The 22,196-nt window shown below is 53.8% G+C and overlaps 1 long non-coding RNA gene across 4 annotated transcripts in view; it reads left to right on the top strand.

The window, feature by feature from the left end:
• The first annotated feature begins 736 nt into the window (after positions 1-736).
• Positions 737-22,196, top strand: part of LOC119151588 — a 44,822-nt gene continuing 23,362 nt past the window's right edge. For 3 of the 4 annotated variants that reach the window (XR_005105465.1, XR_005105464.1, XR_005105463.1), the window contains exon 1: positions 737-893. This is a non-coding gene — a long non-coding RNA (uncharacterized LOC119151588). Of the gene's footprint in view, positions 894-19,102; positions 19,184-22,196 lie in introns of all 4 variants that reach the window. The other variant, XR_005105466.1, reaches the window with a different exon arrangement.

Below are 22,196 nucleotides of genomic sequence, written 5' to 3'. Positions count from 1 at the left end.
TCTCTAGCAATTCCCACTTCTCAACAGCAGAGACAAATGCAGGCTGCATCCCAAAAAACGGCACGGGGGGGAAAAACCCAAGTGCCCTTCTAGCTAAGGGCTGTGCTGCATCTCCAGGCAGCTCCTGTCTCAGCTGTGGGGGACCTGTGGAGGGACAGGGGACATCCAAAATGTACCTAAACCCACTTGAGAGCAAACTGCTCTTATTCGGTGAGGAGGGAGGAAAGCTGTGTGCTAGGACCTGGAGTTGGGAGCAGCATCCTCTGCTAGAGAGCCACTGCTGAGGTTTTGGTCCAGCAAACTGGGAGGAGGCAGCAGCAAGGAGCCAGTGCACTCTGGGGTTAAACACAAACCCACCTGAGAGGGAAAGTGGGTCGGCAGCCTCTGCTCAGCTCACTAACAGGTTAATTTGATTCCTCATTTAGCTGGAGCAGAAAGAAATTGTGGGCTCTGACTCCCACCCTTCCCTTTGATCTGTGGTGGTTGCTGCAGGCACCTGCTTCGTTCTGCAAGGGCTGGATCCGGAGCCCCAAAAGCTGCTGGCTGTTTGCAAGGCAAGATTCCGGAGCAGGGCGAGAGGTGCTTGAGGTGGGGGGCTGGGGGGAAGCCCCTTCCCTCAGTGGGGCAGCAGTGGGAGAGGAGTCACTCTTCTGCAAGCAGTCAGGGCATCCTTCCCCACCTGGCTCCAGTTCAGCTTGCCCCTCCCTCCCCAGAAGGCTTATCAAGGCCAAAAGCACCAGCTTGTTTCCCCCACCGGCCCTGCTAGCCTTGGCTCCGGGCTGCAGCCCCAGCTCCCCAGCGTTTGGCACCCAGGGCTCCTGGCCGTCACTATCCTCAGTGCGAAGCGCTTTGGTGGATCCAGGTAACCCCTGGGAAGCAGAGGCACTGTGAAGGTCAGCACTGAAATAACCCATTCCCCTTCCAGTGGCGAGTGTCCAGGCGTGGGCTGGGGAGGGGGGAAGCCACCCGTTCCTGGGCTGATGAAAAGGGACCTCTCATGCTCGCCTGCAGCCCGGGAGAGGCAGGGCTAAGGGCAGCGTGCTGCTGGCAGGTGCCGCCGGTGCTTCTGGGAGCTGCGTGTGTCCCATGTGCCACAGCTGCCCTTGGCCCAACCAGGTCCAATGCGGGCACCGTGGCCTGGCCGCTGCTTCCCACGCTGCCGGTCCTGGGAGCCGTGGGGTTCGGCCGCCCTGGCTGTGTGGGTCTGTCTGTCCCTCCGTCCCCCCACTGCCGGGGCTGGCTGCGTATGCTGGGAGGAGTGGGGTGCAGCCAGCCAAGCGCTCTTGGTTTATTTTACAGGCGACGATGATAATTTTCTGCCTGCTGCACACTCTTTAATTAACAGCTCAGAGGATGTGGGGCGAGAGGCATAATGAGCACTCCGTTTGCATATCAAAAGGCAGCATCATTAATATCCCCGCGCTCACCAGAGCTCTGGGAAGGCAGGCAGGGTGCAGGCAGGGGTGCTGCGGGCAGTGGAGGCGGAAAGCCCTGTGTGCTCTGCGGGGGGTACCCGTGCAGCGGTGGCGTGTGGCTCGGTGGTGGGCAGGGATCGGGCAGCTGCCCCCAGGAGGGCTTTGCCAAGCGGGTTGGGTAACGGTGGTTACTGGGCGAAGGGGCAGCTCACCAGGGGTTTTTGGCTAAGTTGCCCGAATCCAGCAAGGTCCCAGGCTGCTCTGCAGCAGCTCCTTGTCTCCACACTGCTGCCAGGCTGGAGGGGCTGTCCCCAGCTGACCCCGCGCTGGCCGGTGCCGGTGGCCCTGGAAGCTGCGCTGAAGTGGCTGATTGTTCAGATAAAGCTTATCCTGTTACCCAGGCTGTTTGTCGCCGTACGGCACTTGCACAGAGAAGTCCCTGTAGATCTCAATTTGGCCATGCTCAGCCAGCAGAATTAAATGTTCCTTTGCTTCTGTCTCCCGTATGGAGGAAATCGGCTACCTGGGTAATGGTTTACTCCTACACATGCACTCGTCTTTTTTTTTTTTTTTTTTTCCTTGATTTTTTTTCTAATTAAATATAATAATTTTGCAGGGAATGGGGGAGACAGCATGCCAGGGCATCCTTGGCTCTCCGCACAAGTCCAGCTGCAGCATGCTTACCGGGAGCCTGTCCTTGCCAGGCTCCTGGGGCTCCTTGTCAGCAAGAGGCTCGTTTTGGGTGCTGGGTTTAGCCCGGCTGCTTGCCCACAGCCAAAGGGCATTTCCCTGTTGCATGGGCTTTGCAGAGTCCTGGGATGAGGAATGTGATGCCCAGGATCTCTTCTGCTTTGCTCTGGCTTTCTGTCAGCTCTTCCTGCTCCTGCACAGGCTGTGTTTGCGTGGGTAACCTCGCCTAGGCGGCCTCAAGGAGATGAGGATTTGCAGCCTCTGGATGAAGGAGCTGAAAGAATTTCTAGAGCCTGATTTTTCTCCCTTGTCATCCTCCCAGTCAGACCGGGCATGTCAGGTGCTGAGACATACTGTGAGGGACTGCGTGCAGCTAAGCGGCAAACAAGCCAAAAGACCAAGGGGGGAAAATTAGTCGGTAGAGGTGTAGCTAATGCCTGGCTTTCTTCCTCCCCGTCCAGCCACACTTGGAAATGCTTTTGGTGGAAATAACCATATCTGAACAGAATTACACGGACTCCCTCAGCTGAGGAAACGCTGCCTGGCTTGCCAGCAGGCATCTGCCCGAGCCCCTCCATGGCAGGGGAAGGATGGGGCAGGCTTTACGGAGCACAGGAGCTCTGGTTTGGTAACAGAGCACGTTACCAAAGGGACTTCTGCTGCCCGAGTTCATTATCCATGCTGCCAGTCGACAGAATAAACTGACTGCAGTGCTCTGCCTCGCAAATCTTTTACAAAGGCCAAGCAAGCAAACGTATGCTGAAGTCGAGCATGTTGCAGGACAAATTTACTACCAGATTCCTCTGAGCCAGTTAGAGGTGGAACAACCCAAATTAAGGGCACAATTAAGATTACATTGATAGGTCTGAATGTTCAAGTGCCGAGTGAACACGGCAGGTAATCATGTTGAACATTGAGGCTGATATTAGAAAGGATGACGTGGTGTTCATCTTCCTAAAGCTGTGAGAGTTGAAGGAAGAGCTGAATCGCTTTCAGGTGGGACTCCCACCAGCATCTCACGGGGATGGAGCCAGAGGAGGAGCTGCAGGACATGCAGCTCCCTAAGATCACACACCTGATGAAAAGGGAAGCTTCTGGTACCAGACCCCTGCCTCCTTGAAGCTAAAGCCACTGAGGGCAGGGTGGTACGGAGGTGCCACCAGATCATTTGCCTCTCGGATTTGGCTGTTGAAAGGACATGTGCAGAAGGGTAAAAGTTGGTTTAAATGAGTTTAAAGAGCTGTTGCTTGGGGCTACCAAATGCTTCCTTGGGTAGACAGGCATCTATAAGATGTTGTGTATGGACATTGAGCACTTCAATTACAGCATTTTCATCCTCTCCAGTGAGCCAGACATGCTCCCTGATGCACTGCCTTCCTCATTTGGCTGGGATCAAAGCAAAAAGTCCATGTAAACAAACTTTCCTGTCATCCTGAAAGGTCTCACTTCCTTCTCTAGAGAATTTTTTTTTTATTATTTTTTGTCCTGTTTCTTCCAGCGATGCTGCTCTGTCCATAGCTTTCTTCTTTATTGGGGGGGAGGAGCTGCTGCCCATCCACCACCACAGGAAGGATGTATAGCTTGCATGGGGCCTTGGTAGTTTGTGATTCACAGCACATGTTACTTTGGTGAGCAGATGTCTGGGAGGAGGCGGCCAGCATCTTCCTTCACTTGCCTAGCAAGGTCTTGGTACACCTCCTGTTTCAGAGATTGCTTTCCTGAAGAGCATTTGGCAACTTGTTTGTGCAGCAGGAGGAAGGATTAACCATGAGCATCATCGCTGGCATGTCTGACCAAAACCCAGGGACTCTCAATATTGAAACTCAAAAGGAGGAGCTGTTGCAGCGCGTCCCACACAGGTGCTGGGTGCTCCTTAGTCCTGTCCATCGTCACCGCCTCCTATTTGCCTCTGGTGTCCCGTTCCCTTCCTGCGGGGTCAGGGGCAGCAGCTGTGCCCACCGGCAGCACTGGCACACGTGCGTGGCATTAGGTGGGAGAAGGGGCTCCTTCCCCAGGCAGAGGGGAGGCAGCAGTCAGGGTGGCTGGGCCAGTGTCGCTGTTTGGGGAGAAATCCTGACCCATCCTTGAGTTTTTGCCAGAACAGTTTAATTGAGTTTCCTTGGGAGAGAAGCATTTCCATCTAATTCAGCTCTTAATTAACCCCGTGCACCCCAAAGAGGCTCTGCAACCACTTGTAAATTAAATATGAAAAGCATTATTTATCTAGGAATAGCAGCCTAATGGCTGCAGCTCTGACGTTTATAGTTGCTAATGATGATGGATTTGGGAGAGAGAAGTTGGGAAGGGAGTGGAGGGGAAGAGTTTCTTCTCTATTAAAAGATACAGAGACAGATGCGCAAGGGCCATGGTTCTGGGGCACAAGCGGAGCCTTTCTTCCTTTGATTAAAAGTGAATGTGAAAAGAACACTGGGAGGCTGGAGGAGTGTATTCCCAGTGTAATAACCTGTGTCCCGTACTGTGTCTGGCAAGGTGAGCCATGGCGTTGGCATCACCAGGCTTGGGGAAAGAGGAAAGCTGAGCCTGTTTGCTGCAACGGGAAATAACTTTGCGACTGGTAGGAGCCAAAAAGCAATGCCAGGAGCCTTTCAACCTTTCTCAAGGAGAGGGGGAAGGTGCCAAGGGCTGATGCACTCACCCCTGGCCCCTGCAAGCCCTTCTCTGAGCCTGGGTTTCACCCCCCGCAGGGCGATGGCAGGGTTCACTCACTTAATGCAGAGTCTGTTTGTTGGCAGCAAAAATCCCCCATGTGCCCGAGCAAGACCACGTCCTGGGGGGCTCGGCAGGGGGGAGAAAAACCAGGAGAGCAGCAGATCAGGCTGGGGGGTGCAGGGGCCAGCTGGGGAGCACCGGCACAGCAAGCGGTCAGGGCTGTGTGTGAGCTGGCTGGGGCTGGAGCAGCCCGAGGAGCCTCCGGATCAGCGTTTCCTTAAGGCTTTTCCGCTTCCTATTTTGTCTCCGCTCGAAGGTTTTGTCCCGTTCGGCGAAGCTGCCGGCCTTTTCAGCGGGCACGAGGCTGCGGCCAGCTGCCTGCCCTCTCACATGGGGAGGTTTCTTCCTGGTGCAGATGGAGGATGTTCCAGGTGGGCCAGGTTGAGGGCAGTTATGGGATGCTCTGCGCTGAGAAGCCTTAAGACTGTCAAAAGTTTGCAGGTGTAGGGTGCCAGGGAGGAGAGTTTGTGTTCCTGAGAGCTTTCCTTGTGCCACCCTCCTGCTGGACATTCACCATCCCACTCAGCAGAGCAATATCAACTCTTGCGAGCAAGGTTTGGACAGGTAGGAGCTGCCTCATTGCCGCTGGGTTGATGCAGCCCCCCCAGCAGCGCCTGGTGCAGAGTAAGGTGTGAGGCTGGCAGTGTGACCATGGCGGGACCGGCCCCTGGGGACCTGGCAGGGATGGGGCAGCCGGAGCCCCAGGCACAAGGCTTCCCATCCCCGTCACAGAATGTCACTTGTAATAGCAATGCTCTGGGTTTTGTTGATAGCCGTGTGTACACCTAATTCAGCATTGAATCTCTCTGGGTTTCTGGCCTCAGACAACTATCTCCTGGGGAAAAAACCACCGTTGTTTAGTCTCACGTCAGGTGAAGTCACATTTTTTCTGCCTCATCCCTGTGTTTCACTGACCAGCCTCCTGCTCTTCTGCTAGGTAACAGGGAAAACTGGGTTTTCCTGTCGTCTTTCTGCCGGTTGTTAGTTTGTAAGTCTGCCTCATGCTTCCCCTCCCTGACAGCTGGGGTCCTCATCCCTCAGGCTCCCTGCTCCTTTCGGTGGCCCCCCCAGTGCTGCTGTGCCCGTCCCCGTGCTGCTCGCTGTGCATCGCCTGACCTGCCTTGGCTGCGCCAAGACTCACCAGCTGCTGTTGCACCTTCAGCAGCCAGGGTGGACTGAGCGGGTCCCAGGGCAGCCCCCCCCACCTCGGGGATGGGACACAAACCCTCCCAGGCTTACCAAACCTGCAAGATTTATGCTGCAGAGCTCATTTCTTTGCATTTATCAGCACCGGTGCCATTTGTCACTATGGTACCTATCCACACAGTACCTTCAGGACTCCCTGAAGCTCCTGGCTGCCTCCTGTGCTCATGAATCACCTGAAGAAGTTTGCACTTGCTCCTGTCTCCTGCCTCTGCTCCTCTGTCCAGAGCATCAATAAGCCCTGGCACAGCAGGAAGCCTAGCACGCGTCCCGACTTCACCGCTAATCTTTTGCCATTATAAACCCCAAGTATTTACCCTCTCTGCTTTGGGACCCCTTGCCAGTTTCCCATGCTGGAAAAGATGGTGCCTTTGCCCCCTGGCTAATTAGCCTTTTTAGCAGCTGTCTGGACAATCCTTGTCAGAGGAGCTCTAAATAAATAGCCACTTCGTTGTTCTGCATCCGCTGTTGGGCTGATACATTCATGGGAATCTGGGAGATTAGTGAGACATGGTCTTCCTCCGAGGCACGCACACTGGGCTGTATTATGAGATGTTCTGTTTTTAATTATCATTCCAATCAATTTGGTGCACACAGATGTGCAATTTACTGATCTGTAATTCCCCAAATTACCCCTGGAGGCTTCATTTTTACTGTCAGTGTAACATTTGCTACCAACTATCTGTTGTTTGTTTTTTGGAGGGGAAGGTTTTCTTCTTGTTGTTTTTTTGTTTTTACACCTTTAGCCATCTGCTCTCCAGAAATCCATTTTAGCTTTTTTCCTTTCTTGTTACCTGCTGTAATTTCTTGTTGCCAGGTGAAGTTTTGATTTCCCCATTTGGGAGTACCCCCATGCGCTGCCACCGAGCTGCAGGAGCCTGGAGCCTGTTCTGGGCTCTGGCAGTGATTTACTCTGCGGTCAAACCCTTTCTGCTGTAACCCCATCAGGATTTCCCTGCCATAGCAGGCAGACACCAATCCCACCGCACCTCCAGGTATATGGCTTAATTAATTAGTGCTTGTAGAGTGCAGTCAAGAGGTTCTGGGGAAGATGAGCATATTAGAAGTGCCCTCTTTACAGAGATATGTGATCACTCCTTTCAGGGAGCTGCTGGCATGAGGTGGAGGCAGTTTGCTCTGCGGGGAGCGGGGCAGTCAGCTGCGTCTCCTTGAGTCACAGTTTCCTCTTGGGAAATGGGAGAACAAAGCCAAGAAATGCAGCAGGATGGAGGAATCTGCATCTGGCTGGACTGTGCTCTGCCACCCAGGGCACATTCCCCATGGAGCCAGGTGCCAGCCTGGCAGACTCCTCTCCCAGCCGTCCCTGGACTTAGCCATGCCCCTGCTGCCCTGGAAAAGCCTCTCTGCATCCCAGCCCTGCATCTGTGTCCTTGGGGCATCCTGTCCCCAGGCAGCTCTCCCCATGTCCCCCCACAGCATGGCTCACTGGCCACGTGCTCAGCACTGGCATCCTCCAGGACATGCTTCATCATGGTCTCCTGGGATGCCCCGGCTCCCGCGGGATGCTGCAGCCCTCCTCTGCCTATGCTCTGTGGGTGTTTAATTATTGATAACGAATCCTTCCAGCCCTGCTCTGACGTAGGGAACCACAAATGAGCAGCTTGTAGCCCCTTGGGTTCCCCATATGGGGCCAAGATGAGAGACATGGAGGATCTTTCAATCTAGCCCTTGTGGTGATGCGGTCCTGGGCTGCCAGCGCTGTGGGGGGCTGCTGGAGAGGGAGATTTAACAAGCACGGTGACCTGGCACTGGCAGTGCGTGCTAGGCTGGAGATAATCTCCATTTAATTCTCTTCCAGATAATCCAGTCTCAGATGTGGTCCCATGCTCCCTGACCCCTTAATCCTATTGCCACGGAGCCTGTTTAATGGGGAATCTGGTGAAGACTCCTGTGAAGCGGCTTGGGGCATCCCCGGGGCCCTCAGCTCTTTGTCTGCCCCTCTTGCCTCCCTCATTCCTGCCTGACATGGATCTGGCACTGAAATATTCTCTTTCTCCCTGTGTGGCCTCTTCATAGCTCTCCTTCCTCCCCTCTGGCTGACAGACCCTCTGCTGCCCAGACGCGAGGAGTGGGCAGGGAAGGGGGGTCTAGCCCCCAGCCACATTTTCTGGCCACGCGAGCTAGAGGCCAGTTCTGCAAGCCTTGCTCTGCTTTGGGGAAGGGGTGGCCGTGATAGGCATGGCGGGGAGGGGGAGAGCAGAGTCGGCCTCCCTGGTGGCCCAGCTTTCGGGGAGGAGGCTGGTGTGCAGGGAAGCACCCCGACAGCAGCGCGAGGGAGATGGCTGGGAGGAAATCTGGGTTATCAAATTGCGAGATCTGATGGGAAGGACAGTGGGTTTATGGCACAAAATCTCTCAGCAGGTTGATTTGCTGTGCTCAGCCTCTCCGCCTCGTGGATGCTGCGAGCCGTGTCCAGGGTCAACTTGGGGTGTACATGGAGGAGAGGGGGTGCCGGTTGCTGAGCCCTTGCTGTGTGCCGGGGCTCTTCTGGGCAAGTGATAAAAGCCAGTTTTCAGATAGACCTTTGGTTGGAGCGATCTTTTGTTTTTACCTTCCTGTAGGACAAAAGGAAAGCATCCATGCTGTGCTGTGCTGCAGCCCCGCTGCCGTTGTCCTCGCTAGCGAGCTGGTCACCCATCCTAGGGCAAGAGCGGAGCACGGCCGCCTGGGCTGTGTCCTCCTTGCCCTGCTTAACCTCAGACACCCATCCCTCCAGCCCGCCCTTGCCATTCCTGCTGGTGCTTGCGCACACGCGTTTGTTTTTCCAGGGGAGCAGTGTTGGAAGTGTGGACCCTGAGGGTGCCGGTACAGGAGGATGACTCCACTCAGAGCCTTGCTCAGGGCTGGGTTATCCCTTTGCAAAGGATCTGCATTAGCTCGGCCAGGGGGTGCTGGCCACATGTCCTGGTGACTTGCCATGGCTTGCTGGGTTGATGCCAGCCCACAGAGGACTCTGATCCTCCTTTGTGGCTGGAAAAGCTATTCATTTGTGAACAAGTTCCTGGGAGGCACGCAGTCAAGCAGTGTGGTCTTCTGGGGATGTGAGCTGTGCCTGGCTGACAGCCTGAGCTCCCTTGTCAGCTTCCCACCGTCCCCCCGCAGCAGGCTGGTAGGGCTTGGATGCTGCCGTGCCCCGCAGGTTCCCCGTGGGAGCCTTTACCCCCTGCTGAATTTGGGTGTGAGAGTGCAGATGTTCAGCTCCTTGGAGCCAGACAACAGGGAAACAACCTGTTCCTGTTCCTCTTCACGCTTCCCTGGGCTGACACTGAAGGCAGATTCAATCACTCTGGGCTCGGATAGGAAGCTGCAAGGTGAAGTGTCCCCAGCTGCCTGGGAAGGGCAGTGTCTTTTCTGCACTGCCCATCACCCTGTGTCCCGTCCTTGGTGGGAGTGAGCCATAGAGGAGACGGGGCCGCAGGCTCTGTGCAGCTCCCCAGGCGCGCTCTCCCACCAGCTTCTCCTGCAGTGCTGCTCCGCAGCTCTCCGGCAGCATCCTCAGAGCTGGAACCCTGCGGAGGTGGTGGGTGGCTCTGCTGAAACCATCTTTTGAACTTGAAGTTTTTCAGGGAGCCACTTCATCTCTCACTCTTCGCTCTTGCTTGCATATTCAGCCAGAGAAAGTGCTGTTCCCCTAAGGTGAGATGCTAGGATATTAATTTTCTGAAGTTCTCGATAAGCTATTGAAGATTAATTTTAGGAAAAGCCAGGGGATATGATGGATTGGAGCCCAAGCCTGCTTAAATATGCAATATTAAAAATTGATCGTTGTCTCTCCTTGTCATACACCCTGCCCCGGTGTCTGGGGCAATCCCACAGTCTGATGAAAAGCCAGGAAAATACTCAATAAGCCCCACGCCCAGCTGAGTGCAGATTGTAATAACTCGTGTCGCCATTATTATTTTTAAAATCACTTTCATGAGTTTTTGTTTTGTTTAATGCCTGGCTCTGTTTTGTGGATTGGCAGCTGGGAGCTTGGGAGCCTTCCTCAACCTGCTGGGCTGGGAGACATCACCACCCAGCATAACCTGCTTCCTTGTCCTCCCTGCTGGCCCCTGCCATGGGGATGATGCTCTGGGCAACCAAGGAGCCGTGATGTGGGGAGGCTTGGCCAGGGAGGCTGGCAGATGCAGGGTGCTAGTTCAGCTATGAAGATGTCCAGGCACCGTGCAGCATTGTTCCTGCTTTAGAGGCTTCCCCGAATCTTGACTGCAGCAGGCAAACCTTGCTTAGCAGGGGCTCTGGGGCAATTAAACCTATTGCATCCACACAGCATTGTAGGCATTGATTCTGTTTCTCATGTGCAGAGAAACAACAAAATCTTGACAGAAAGCTGGAGTTCACTGAAGCAGCAATGCACTCTTACAAGTATGCTGGCTGCAAAGTTAGGGTCTCTCTGCAGTGTAAGAATCAAGATGACTCTTGGGGCACTCATCAGGAAAGAAAAAGCTCAGTGGGATTCCTCTTTGTCCCCATTTGGCTGAGGGGAGTCCAGGCAATGTCCACCTGAGCCACTCTGATCAGAAAGCTGCTGACATTTTTTTTCTCCTCTGTGCCGTTAATGACTGCAGGAGCAGGGATTTGCTGGCATTTGCACTTCACAGAGAGCTGTGAGGGGAGAAAGCGGGTCCCACGGAGGGTGAGGGGAGAACAATAGGCACAGTGTAATCTGGCATCGGGCTTTTCTAGCCACGTTCTGGTTTCTGCTAGGTAAGCAGCATAGCGATGCTGAGATACTGCAGCGCCTGATGGGATGTAACTATCTTTGGGGCCGCTTTGACCACTGGCCACTCCTTTGCCGTCCGTCAGGGATGAGGGGGTTGCAGCTGGACTGCAGAGGCATGTGTGCGGGACCCCAAGGAGTTGCATCCCCTGCAACGGGGTTAGCACAAGCAGCCACAGTCAAATACAGAAGAGTAGCACACTTGAGCAAAGAGCTATTATTTGCCAAAGGTCCAATCTTCCCTGATTTGCACTTGGGCTGTAGTAGCACTTGTCGTAATGATTCATCCGTGCTCTTCATTGCAGCAGGCTGACAGTGAGGGATGAGTGTGTTTCTGCAGCTCCCAGGGGTGTGCCGGCTGTGCTCGGAGCGCTGTGCCCCTCGTTAGCAGCCCCTGCAAAGCCATGTGTTCAAAGCACCTGCCTGGCTGCGGTGGTTTGACCTGGCCACGCAAACCCAATACACCAGCCAGCCCCAAATCAATGCCACCTGGCCTCCAGGGCTGCGGCCAGTGGCGGCCCCCTCCTCCTCCTCCATGTCCAGAGCACCAGGAACGGGGAGGCCCAGTAGAAAGCCACGACAAGGGGAAGAGCACACCAGCAGCAAGCCCTAGCTTGAGTGGGCAATCACAAATGATCACAGGCAGTGACACGGTGGCCTGTGTGCCAGGGAATGGTGGCGTGTCCCCTGCTACCGACACCGCTGATGGTGCAGGTGGCTCACAGGGTCACTGCTGTTGGGTGTGCTGGGCCCTGCTTGGGTCTTGGGGCACCAGGACGGTGGCCATTGCTGACGTGTGGAACCCACAGTGATGCTTGCTGCTGATCTTGCTGGATTCAAAATGCGTGACCCAGGGGAGCAGGAGGGATCTTGGCACTTCTCAGAACCCTTGGAGAGGGACTTGGGGCTGCCCCAAATACACAAGGACCACTTGCAGCCCTTTCCAAGGTCTTCTCAGAGAATTCTGGAGACTTGCCGTCGTGCCTGCTCACCACACGTGTGCCTCAGCCACCTCTATGGGACTGGTTAGTCCTGTACAAAACTGAATTTGAATCCAAAATACACCAGATGCCTTGGAGCAAGTACTGAAGGCTAGTGCCGGGCATGGATGTTACACGGGCAGCGGCTCCAGGTCACTTTGGATGGTACTAGCTGAGGACACAGCATTTTATGATTACATTTAATGATGTAAGAGTGCGACTGTCTGCAGTGTGACCTGCTCGGTGCCCAGCGAGTTGGGCAGGCATGCTAGTGACGTGCTCTTGCACAGATGGAGCTGCCTTTGAGCACCCTGCAGAAATATCAGCTCCATCCTCGCGTGAGCAGCCATGGGACTGAGAGCAGTGCTTTTTTTCCACCATTGGCGAGGCCAGGGAAAGGAAGATGGACAACAGAAAGGGGTGAGGAGTGGTGGGTTTTTTTCTTTCCTCCACCAAATGCAGTTTTATTTCTGTGTTAAAAATTTATGGAGCCCTTCATTTAATATTTATAAAGTGAGTGTCTTGGTGATAAATTACGAAGGAACACAACAGGGCAGCCTTGCTGCTTGTGTAGGAGTGCCCAGTGGTGACTGGGAGTTCCCCTTGCATCCAGCCTGCCCACACCTTTCACCCAGCATCCCTAGGTGACAGCTGGGTTTGTGGGGCTGATAGGAATACAGGGCTGGGAAGGAGGCTCCCCACTTTTCCCAGCCAGCCTTCAGGGCTGAGATGCTTTCTCCCCTCCACCCACAGTGGTCGGAGCAGGGTTGACCTCTCTGCTGCAAGCCATGAAGCTGCTGTGAGAGACCCTAGGCTAGGATTGCAAGGGGTCTCCAGGAACCTGCAGCACCCACCAGGGGCGAGGAAATTAGGGGTCCGGGTGAGACCAGAGATCAACCAAGAAGAGCTCTGGCTGGAGAGAGGCTTGGCTGCCATGGGCTGAGATAATGAGTGTCTCAAGGTGACCAAAACATCCTTTGAAAACTGGGCTGGATCAATGCAATCGATGCTCCTAGTAATTTCCTCTTTGTCAAAGCACAGAGCAAAACCCCTGAGCTCAGAGGCAGCCCATCAGCCTCATGCCACAGCATCCCAGGGACCCCCGTTCAGGAGAGGGTAGCCCTTCCTGGTGACTGGGGACCTCTGGGACCCCTCCAGCTCCTTGCTGGGTGTGCCAGAGCTCCCAGGGGAAGGGGCATGGGGCAGTATGGCATAGCTGTCCCTGGCATTGATGAAGGCACATCCCTTCCACGCTTCTTCCCCCATCCCTGAGATGGGTTCCCTAGCCTGGGGAAGTGATGCTGGAGGGGAAGGGGGTGGCCATTGCGTGTTACCCAAACTCTGTCCCAGGCTTTGCATGTGGCAGCCACCCATTCCTAAATTTTCCTGCTTCTGCTGCAGAGGTCATGCTCAGCCAGCACAATGGTGGAAGCATCAGTGTAGGCAAAATATTGGAAACTACCTGTGCTTCAGCTACAGAGCCCATGGCTGCTCTGGACGAGGTTAAACGACGCTTCCCTGGGGCATTTCAGGTTCATTTGCTCCCTCGCTCAAGCTCCCTAACTAGGCCCAGGGAGGCAGCGAGGGAGCAGACAAGGTGGCCGAAAGCAATTTCAGCCCTTTGAAAGAAATAACTGGCATGTAACAGTGACAGGAAATTGTGCAATTAGTACAACAGGGCAATGTCAACAAGCTCTTAACGCCAGTTGTTATGGCAACACCAGGGAAAGCGATGTTGGTATTGGAGAAATCGGGAGACAGAATTACAACAGGAGCAGTGGCAGCCGGGATGGCCCCGGCTTTGCTGCGGGGGTCCAGGGCAGGTGGCATGCTGGCAGCAGCGTGGGGCCACGGCTACTGGCTCGGGGCTGCCCCCAGCCCTGTGCTGGGGAGAGGGAGGGCACCTGGTCCAGGAGCCATCAGCAGGGACTGGGAAAGGCTTTCCCACCTGCAGCCCCGTGAAGCTCTTCCCTGCGGCACTGCCCTGCAGGAGGGGCAGCCAGGACAGCCTGCATTGTCCCTGTTCACCAGCGTAGAGCATCAAATGGCTGCGAGCTGGCAGCCCTGGCTTGGCTCATCATGCTAATAAAGTAGCATTGAGTGAATTGTGTGAGAGAGAATACTGAGTGGTTTTCTGCTAGCAAAATTATGATGCTTCGGGTCTGGCAGCACATTCACTAATCCTGGGCAAACATATGGCTAGGCATGTTGACAAGGTGTGTCTCGTGTGGCTCTGTGGGCAGCTGGCTCCTTTGCATCCATGCCAGGCACGGCCAGCCCTTTGCAGCCCTCTGTGCGCCCCCACTTTAGCCTGCTGCCTCCCCCACTGTGCCCGCAGGAGCAGCTCAGCCCCCGGTCCCTGCTCAAGCTGCGCCGCAGCCCTGCCTGTGCCAACCCATCACCCTCTGGCTTGGCTTTCCAGCTTGAGCCCGGACTTACCTGGTGACGGCTGGGCTGAGGCTGTCCCTGCTCAGTGTCACTGGTCTGGCTCTGCACCCCGGCTTGCACGTGGTGGGATGCTGAGCTGCGATCTGTGGGGTGCTCATGAAGGGGGTCTGGGGTACTGTGGGAGAGAGCTGGTAGTGCTGGAGCTCAGGGCATACGCAAGCCTCTGCGATGCTCACCAGTAGAAAGGTGGGGAATTTCTCAACAAGTACAAAATGTGCCTCTTGTACCCTGTCCTAAATATGTCAAAATGGAAAGGATTTGATTTCAGCTTACTGGGGCGTACAGCAGCTCCCTCAATCCCTCGCTCCCTGTGCAAGTCCCTGCAGCAGGGTTCCCCCAGGAGCCATCCAGACTTCCCTATGGTTGTGCCCTCTGGTTTACCCCAGCATAAGCCAGCGTATTCTCCTTTCTCAGCATCAGTATAGCACTCTCAGTACAAAATTTGGTGCCTACAGGGCTAAGCAAAGGATGAAGGTTACTCCCAGCTCCCTTTTGTGTAACGTTAGATCCTTTCTGGGCAAAAAAAAAAAGCCTTTGCAGTAGGAGCAGGAGAGACCGTGCAATGTTTTCAGAGAGAGCCAGGCCTCCCAGTCACAGGGAGCATCATCCCTTGCAGCTCAGCTCTGTCATTATGGGGCTGCCAGGTCTTCTCTAAGGCTCCAGAAGCCAGGGGGGCAACCGAGACCCTGGTCCAGAGGAAGCTGCTGTGGCATACCTGTGAAATCTAGAAGCATATGGCTTCAAAGGGAGAGGCATCCTGAGCCCTTTGGAAAGAGCTGAGAGATGGGAGCATCAAAGCACTAGAGAGAATTGTGTTTTGTTTAAAACTGAGGTCTTACAGCAGCTTTTGAGGGAATCTTAAGAAAACGTAATGGAATCTCTTAGAAAACAGCGACACAAGCCTTGCAGCTGGCACAATGAAGAAGAGCAAAGAGCTCCGTGTGTTATTTGTGAAATGTTATTGCTCTTGTAGCAATAGTTGAGTTAGTCATTCAAGTAATTTAGGATGTTGGTGACTGAGCTTTTGAATGCGAGGGGGTGCTTTTCTGCCAGCTGAGAGCTCCGTGTTGTGCTTCCATCTGGCCAGGCAGTAACACCTTTCCTCATTCCACAAAGCATCTTGCCATGGGAATGCTCTTATTGATTTTGCTGGAGCCGTTTGCAGAGCAAACACTGTAACGTGTCCGTAAGGAGCCACAACTGAGTCCACGGTGAGGAGGAAGCTCCCGTAAAGCTAATGAGCTCCTAATGAACGTGGCTGATTACCTGATGCTCTTGCCTGTAAATGTAATAACAGCATGTGTGCAATGGTAGATGACTATAGCATCACTTTGGAAAACCTCTAACATTAATCCTTCCCAAAGATGGCAGAGCCATCAAGTCTTTGTGCTTCTGGGTCTGGTGGGCACAACGTGGTCTGTGGTCCGCCAGGCGATGGAGCACAGCGGCACAGGGCAGGCAGGTGGGAAGGCGTCGTGCTGCCTCTGTGCCCCTCTGCAGCTGCTACGTGTGTTTCAGAAAGGAGAGACTATGCCAGGGAGGTGATGGGGAGCTTTGATGAGCCGATTTCCCATCCCATCCCACCTGCTAGGAAACATCTGGAGATGCAACTTTCCCTCCTGCCCGACCGGCTGATTCCTTGCTGGGGACCACAGTGAGCATCTCACGTTGCCTGTGGCCATGTGGTCCCTCGCTGGTCTCCTGCCTGGGATCGGAAGCAAGGCCTGACCCCCAGCTCCATCTCATCTTTGCCTTCTTCCATCTCTTCTTCTGTGCCTTGATCCCAAGTTATCTGCTGGGGTTATTTAGGACAGAGAGGGGGAGGCTTTCTCCCCCTCCCAGCGAGTGTGGCCACGCTCCAGCCCATGCTGGGCAGCAGTGGACAGGAGACACTGCAGCCACTCCAGAGAGGAGATTCAGCCTGTTAACCCATTGCTCTTGTCCTTGACCCTAGTGAGGCACTGAGGAGAGCACCTCTCTGATGCCATGAGCAGCCCTGGGATGCCTATCCCAGCTTGTGGGAAATAGGTCCCATCATATTCCTCCTGAAGACACCAGGGATGTCCTGCTTCCTCACATCTGTACCAACTCTTTAGTCTGCATAAATAGACAGCGTAAAAAAACCTGGCAGTTCTGGAGCATAGCTTGTTTGACTTCCCAAGATGTCTACCTTGGGGTGACCTCGTGCTTCTCTGGTGGGAATAAGGTGAGATGAATGGGCTGGAGAGCTGGCGTGACAGAACCATGGGCAGGAGGGTGATGGCACACTAACAGCACAGGAGGCAGGAGTGCTCCAGCAGCAACCCCGAGTTCACCTAGTCCCTGGCACGCTTGGGCTCACTGCAGGGAGGAAAGGAGGAAAATCCTTGATCAAGGTGGTTAACTCCTCCCCAGAAATTCCTGTGCTCCCGTTGCCTGCGCTCCTTCTCTCAGGGAGAGGAACCCCACGCTGGTAAGCACTCCAGGTGTGCTGCTGGGACACGTGGATGCCGAAGGTGAGTGTGGCACAAGGCTCTGCTCAAACATGTAATACCTCTTGGTGTCAACCCGAAGCCCAGGAGAGGTCAGAAGCACGAGGAACCTGGAAGATTGGAAAAGTCTTGCTTCTCTGGCAGGAAAATCTCAGGGAGAACTTTTGAATATGAACAATTGGTTTGGACAGAGGAAGAATGTGCAGAGAGCATGAGAAATAGGACATAGGACAGGGTTTGTTGCCCTGGGGTTTTTTTGCAGGGTGGTTTTGCACCCTTGTGTGAATTTGTCCAGAGGCTGCAGTAAGTCTGTGGATCAGGGAAATGATATCCCTGAATCGCTGTCTTCTCAAGGGCCAGGAAATATGATGTGAAAATACAGGGTGAAAATAATGCAGCCAGTAGGGCTTCTCTTAGTGAGCTGTGCAAAGGAGGAGCAAGAAAGTAATCTGATTGATCCATCACATGGGTACTTCAGCATCCCTCTTTTGTCCCTCTGAGGTGTGTAACTGGCCTCCCTCTCCTTCCTCCAGTGGGCAAGGTTTCTAATGTCCTGGCTTTCCCTCTTGCTCCCAGCTCAGTTATCCAAGTCCTTTGATCAGCCAAAGCTGACCTCACCTCCTCCCTCCTTTCTCTGGGTTGTTACTTGGATGATACCTGGCAGGCAGCAGAGAGAAGGCATGCCTTCTCCTAGCCCTGCTTCTGAGCTCCTTAGCTCCCGTTGCTTCCCTTCACAGTCTTCTTGCTCCTTGGCCATGCTGAATACACACCATTTCTGCGCTGCCTCCTTTGATTTCTACAGAGGAAGCCTTTGCCGGCAGTGAATGTGTCTGATTTTTCTCACTTTGCTGTGGCAGCTTTGGAGCTATTGAGATCCCAGGAGACTTAGCTGAGTCTTCAAACAGTCAGAGGAGCTGAGATCCAGTCTCCTGAGACATCTGAGCACAACACAACATCAGCTTTTTGATACAATGCTATCAAGACATTTCTCTGTATTTCTTTTTTTCCAAATCAATAGAATGGAGCTGGCTTCCCTCCTGCTGTTGTTGGGAGCTGTTGGAGAAGGAGGTGTTTTCATTTCAGCTCTCGAGTCAAAGAATAAAGGCGGAGGAGAAGGTGGGGGAGAGGAGGCAGGAAGGAAATATCAGAGACGATGATAAGGGAGAACATCTGCTCACGGCTTTTCTGTAGGGCTGGCCCTCTCTGAGCCACAGGAGGAGGCAGCCAAAGGGCGGTTGCTCAGTGCTGGAAAGCAAAGGCTGAGTGGCTGGAGGTGCACAATAAGGAACAGGAGGTGAACAGAGGGGGCAGGGGGCTGCCAGGGGCTGGGACATGCCAGGGAGCCCATCAGGGACATTTGCACCAACAGACAGCAGGACAGGGCTGAAGGAGGAGGCTGGCTTTGCCAAGCCTCTGACCAGCTGCCTCAACCTTCGGGCCAGTAAGCCGGTGCAGCACGAGCTGATTTATTTCCCCCTCCCACCAGCACAGGTGAGGTACCGGCTGCCCCCCCCTCCAGCTCCAGGGGGTCCCTTGCTGCACCTGCAGCGCCAGGCGAAGCCACCCGCAGGGTATCCCACCAGGCTGCAGGTTCCTGACCTGGGGTCCCACCCCCTGCCCTGCCACCGAGCCCACCCTCTAGGACCCCCAGCCCCCTTGGCTCAGGAGCCAGCTCTGCCAGTGCTCCCCAGGTCCCAGTCCCTGCTCCTGCCCTGGAGCACTCTCTCCATTGGAGACTGCCACGGACAGCGAACTGTTTGGATACGGGGATGCTCCAGATCATCTCGATGAACAGCTGCATTGGTCCCAGATAGTACCTGCCAAGCAGCTGAGCCTGGAGCAGGATCTGGCCCCATCCTGCTGTGGGTTACAAGGCCAGTGTGTTATCCCTAATCTCCATCAAGCTCCTTCTTTGCGTTTGGCATGTGATCATTAGTGTAAAAAATACCCTTGGCACACGGTACCCCTCACAGAAGTAATCCTCCCCTCCCGCCTGGCTTGGCTCTGGGCTGCTGCCCTGCCGGACATCCCAGAGCCTTCTGCAGGAACCTGCTTTGTCCTGCTTCAGCTTGGTCTTGATTTAATCTCTGCCCCAATAAAAGCACCCTGAAATCAGAGCCTTGCTGAAGCCCTCCAGGCGCACCCTGTGTCTGTGCAGGTTTGCTCCCCTGGCCTGTCCCTCGGCACTAGTGGGGCACAGGCTCTTCAGCGGGGCTGCTGTCCAAGTGGGACATCTCAGCAGGGAGTTTGCCTTCTCTTGGAGCTGGCTGCAGGTATGGTGCCACCGATAACAGGTCCTCAAAAGTCTTGCTGTACATGCAGGGAGGGTGTCAGCTGTCCCTACCTGTATTTCCCATACTGCCCATACTTCTTCCCTGCTCTGTATGCAAGCTCTCCTCCAAAATCCCTTTCTTCTGCCCTCAGCACATTCACTTTGAACCCATCCATGAGTTCCTCCTGCAGCTTGGGGCACCCAGACTCTCCTGCTTCATCCCTGCGTGAGAGGTAAGGGAGCGATGAAGGATGCTGGCAGAGCACAGCGCGTCCCCTCCTGCCTCTCTGCACTTGATCCCAGCATCCTGGGAGTAGATCTCTCCATCATCCCCACAAAGGGTCTAAGAGGCTTTTAAGCCCCCCTTCACATACACATGCACTCAACCCTCCACTAATCCATGGTGCCATTTAATAGCAGAGCCAGCAAGAGCCGGGCGAAACTTGTGAGTCATTAATTCAGCTGGAACGATGAGCTAATGAGAGGAACTTCATGAGCTTCCCTCCCCACTGCTGGTTGCTCAGTGCATATTAATCTTCCCGAGCACATGTGCCAGCAGCATCCCCAGCAGCTGAGCACGCTGCTGCATGTTTGCTTTATGGACCGTTGTTCCCCATGCCCAAGACCTCTGCCTGACTTGCTATAGTTCTTCCCAGTGAATTTGTTCCAAACCAGATGATTTAGTGGCATGTGGAGACCTGGAGACAGTGGGAGAGGCCACGCACGTTAATGAAGTCCCCGTTAGTACTCATGCACTGCCGCCTGGGCAGGGGCACAGCTGAAGCCCCCGGTTCCTCTTTGCCTGGTGGGGCTGAGCATGGTCGGTCCTTCTGCAGCTGGTGAGGGACTGTGGGGTACGAATGTGTCCAGCTGGGTTAAATGAGGGCAATTCAGCTGCTATGGGGCAATGCCAGCATCGCTGGAGCGTAATTAATTCTGTGCGCTGCCCAGGGGATAGAGGGGAGTTTGAATGTGGAGGCTGTAAAACTCTCCTGGGTGAATGCATCCATCTTGGTTTGAGCTTTGCAAGCCTTCCCAGTTGTATACCTCCTAAAAATATTCCCAGGGAGCCACAAATTCCTGTAGAGTAACTGTAAGGCTGCTGATGAGAGGCTCACTTTTCTTAGTTATGCTTAGAAATAGCTCACAGCACTCTGGGGATCCATTGACCCCCGGCCATAAACCACCGACCTGCAGCCTGTAGCGGAGGGCAGCGCTGTGATTTCCACCCAGATAAAGCCATGCACACCCAAGGTGCCAGGGCAGGCTTTTTCGTTTAAAAACTACTGCCTGCCACGTAGACCCGGCACCATCAGACTGTGTGGTCCCTGTGATGCCACGAGCATCCCATGGGGAAGCAGGCAGCGGTCTCTGGTGCAGGATGAGGCTCGGCAGGTGGTGGGCTCCATGTGCACGTTGTCTACAGGTTTTCAGTTTGTCTTCTCAAACGTTTGATTTCTCTTGAAAGGAGACTTTCCGAAGCTTGGTGGGCAGGCGGGTGGCTCTCACCGCTGGGAGGACAACCACTGGGGCGCAGTGTGAGTGGGGTTTGACACTGCCAGGCAACAACCCAGTTTTAGGTTTGAGCGTGGGAGGACTCCGCTTCTTCCTCGAGCTCAGATGGCTGCTGGTGCCTGAGCCCTAGGAGCAGGATGTATTTAAATATTACTGCTAATTGAGAGTATTTTAGGTCTGTATTTCTCCTAAAAATTAACTCTCTTGATTTGAAACTCTAAGTTGAGGCATAAAATTACTGTAGGTTAATAAGCCCTGTGTAAATGCAGAATTTGATGCTCAGAAGTTAATGCTAAGCCAACAACTCAGGAGGCACCCAAACACTGGAAAGAAATACAAGCCCAGAACCTGGCAACAGCAACGGGCTCTGCAAGTGCAGCAAAAGGACTGTCTGCAGCTCAAGGGTAAGCTCGGTCACATTTGAGAGGCTGCAAAACCCCAAAAGGCAGAAAGGCTCATTTTCCACCCTTGTCCTAGCAGTGACATCTGCAAGGTTGAAATCTATACGGCTGAAAGTCCTCAAGGACCCCAGAGCCAGAAACCAAGCTGAATTCATTAACTACCTCTAATGCTGCCTTTAATAAATTGTATGGCTTTTAAATTTTAAAAAACTTATTTTGAGAGACCTTTTTTGTCCTGTATCTAGGACAGGTAAAGCAGGCTTATAAAACCAAATGTAGATTCTGAGTTTGCACGTGTTTCAGTTAATTACCATCCAAATTAAAGCTTATTCAACTGATGAATAATAATAATAAAAAAATCAGCTAGTGAATAAATGCAATATTAAGCCTTTCAACACAAAGTGGGGGAAAAAATCCAAATAAATGTTAATTACATAATAGCTCTAATAAGCTGGTTTAACTACAATGGAGGCTGGCAAAAAGCAAGTGCTGGGTTTTGCTGACCAGCGCCAGTCAGCTTGCTGTAGGAAAACAGCAAAGTAGCTCAAATGTGAAACAAGATTAGAGTGGATTATTTAAAGGCTTCCTGTTTACAGATTTAGATGAACTTGAATTGAAATCAATCCATCCTTCCTGCCTGGAAGGGGTTTGCTCAGGAAGATGATGACGGTGGCAGACCAGGGATCGTGGCAGGTGTGGTTCCCCCTTATTCCCTCTTCACCTCTCTCTATAGAGGGATGTTTCACCTTGTCTATATTTAAAATAAAGAAAAACAGAGAATGAGATGAGCAGATCATCCATCAGTACTTCTGTGGAGGAGAGATTATTTAGCAGGGCATTTCCACATAACGAAGGAAACCACAGCAGCTGGGTCACACCGCAGAGCCACGCCGCTGGCGATACCCTGGCACCAAGGACTCGCCTTTGTAAGGATGGAAGCAGGTTGCTGGGTGCTGCCACCAGCCCCACGTGCCCCAGAGCCATGCGAGACCCTTGTGCCCCCCATGTGCCCAGCTGGCAAAGGGACCCCTCCTCACCTCCACCTCGCAGCGCTGCTGCAGATGGGGCTGGTGTGACAGACAAATCCCCGGCGCCCCGGCCGTGCCAGATGCCTGGCACGTCAGTGTTGCTAAGCGAGGAGAAGTTTTAACGCGTTGATTAATGCCCTGACTCTGGGTGAGTAATTAGAATTAATGTGGGATATCAAATCAGGAAATCAGGCATTATTAGGAGGAATTAGTGATTTATTTTCATTTTACGCCTGGCTCACCCCAATCCCCCAACACAGACTGGGGATTTGGCAAGAGATGGAGCTCCTTACTTACAGCAT

This window comes from Falco rusticolus, chromosome 7 (genome assembly GCF_015220075.1).
Source record: "Falco rusticolus isolate bFalRus1 chromosome 7, bFalRus1.pri, whole genome shotgun sequence".
NCBI classification, from domain to species: Eukaryota; Metazoa; Chordata; class Aves; order Falconiformes; family Falconidae; genus Falco; species Falco rusticolus.
Note: the sequence above shows the minus strand (reverse complement) of the source record. Positions and strands in the feature narration are given on the sequence as shown.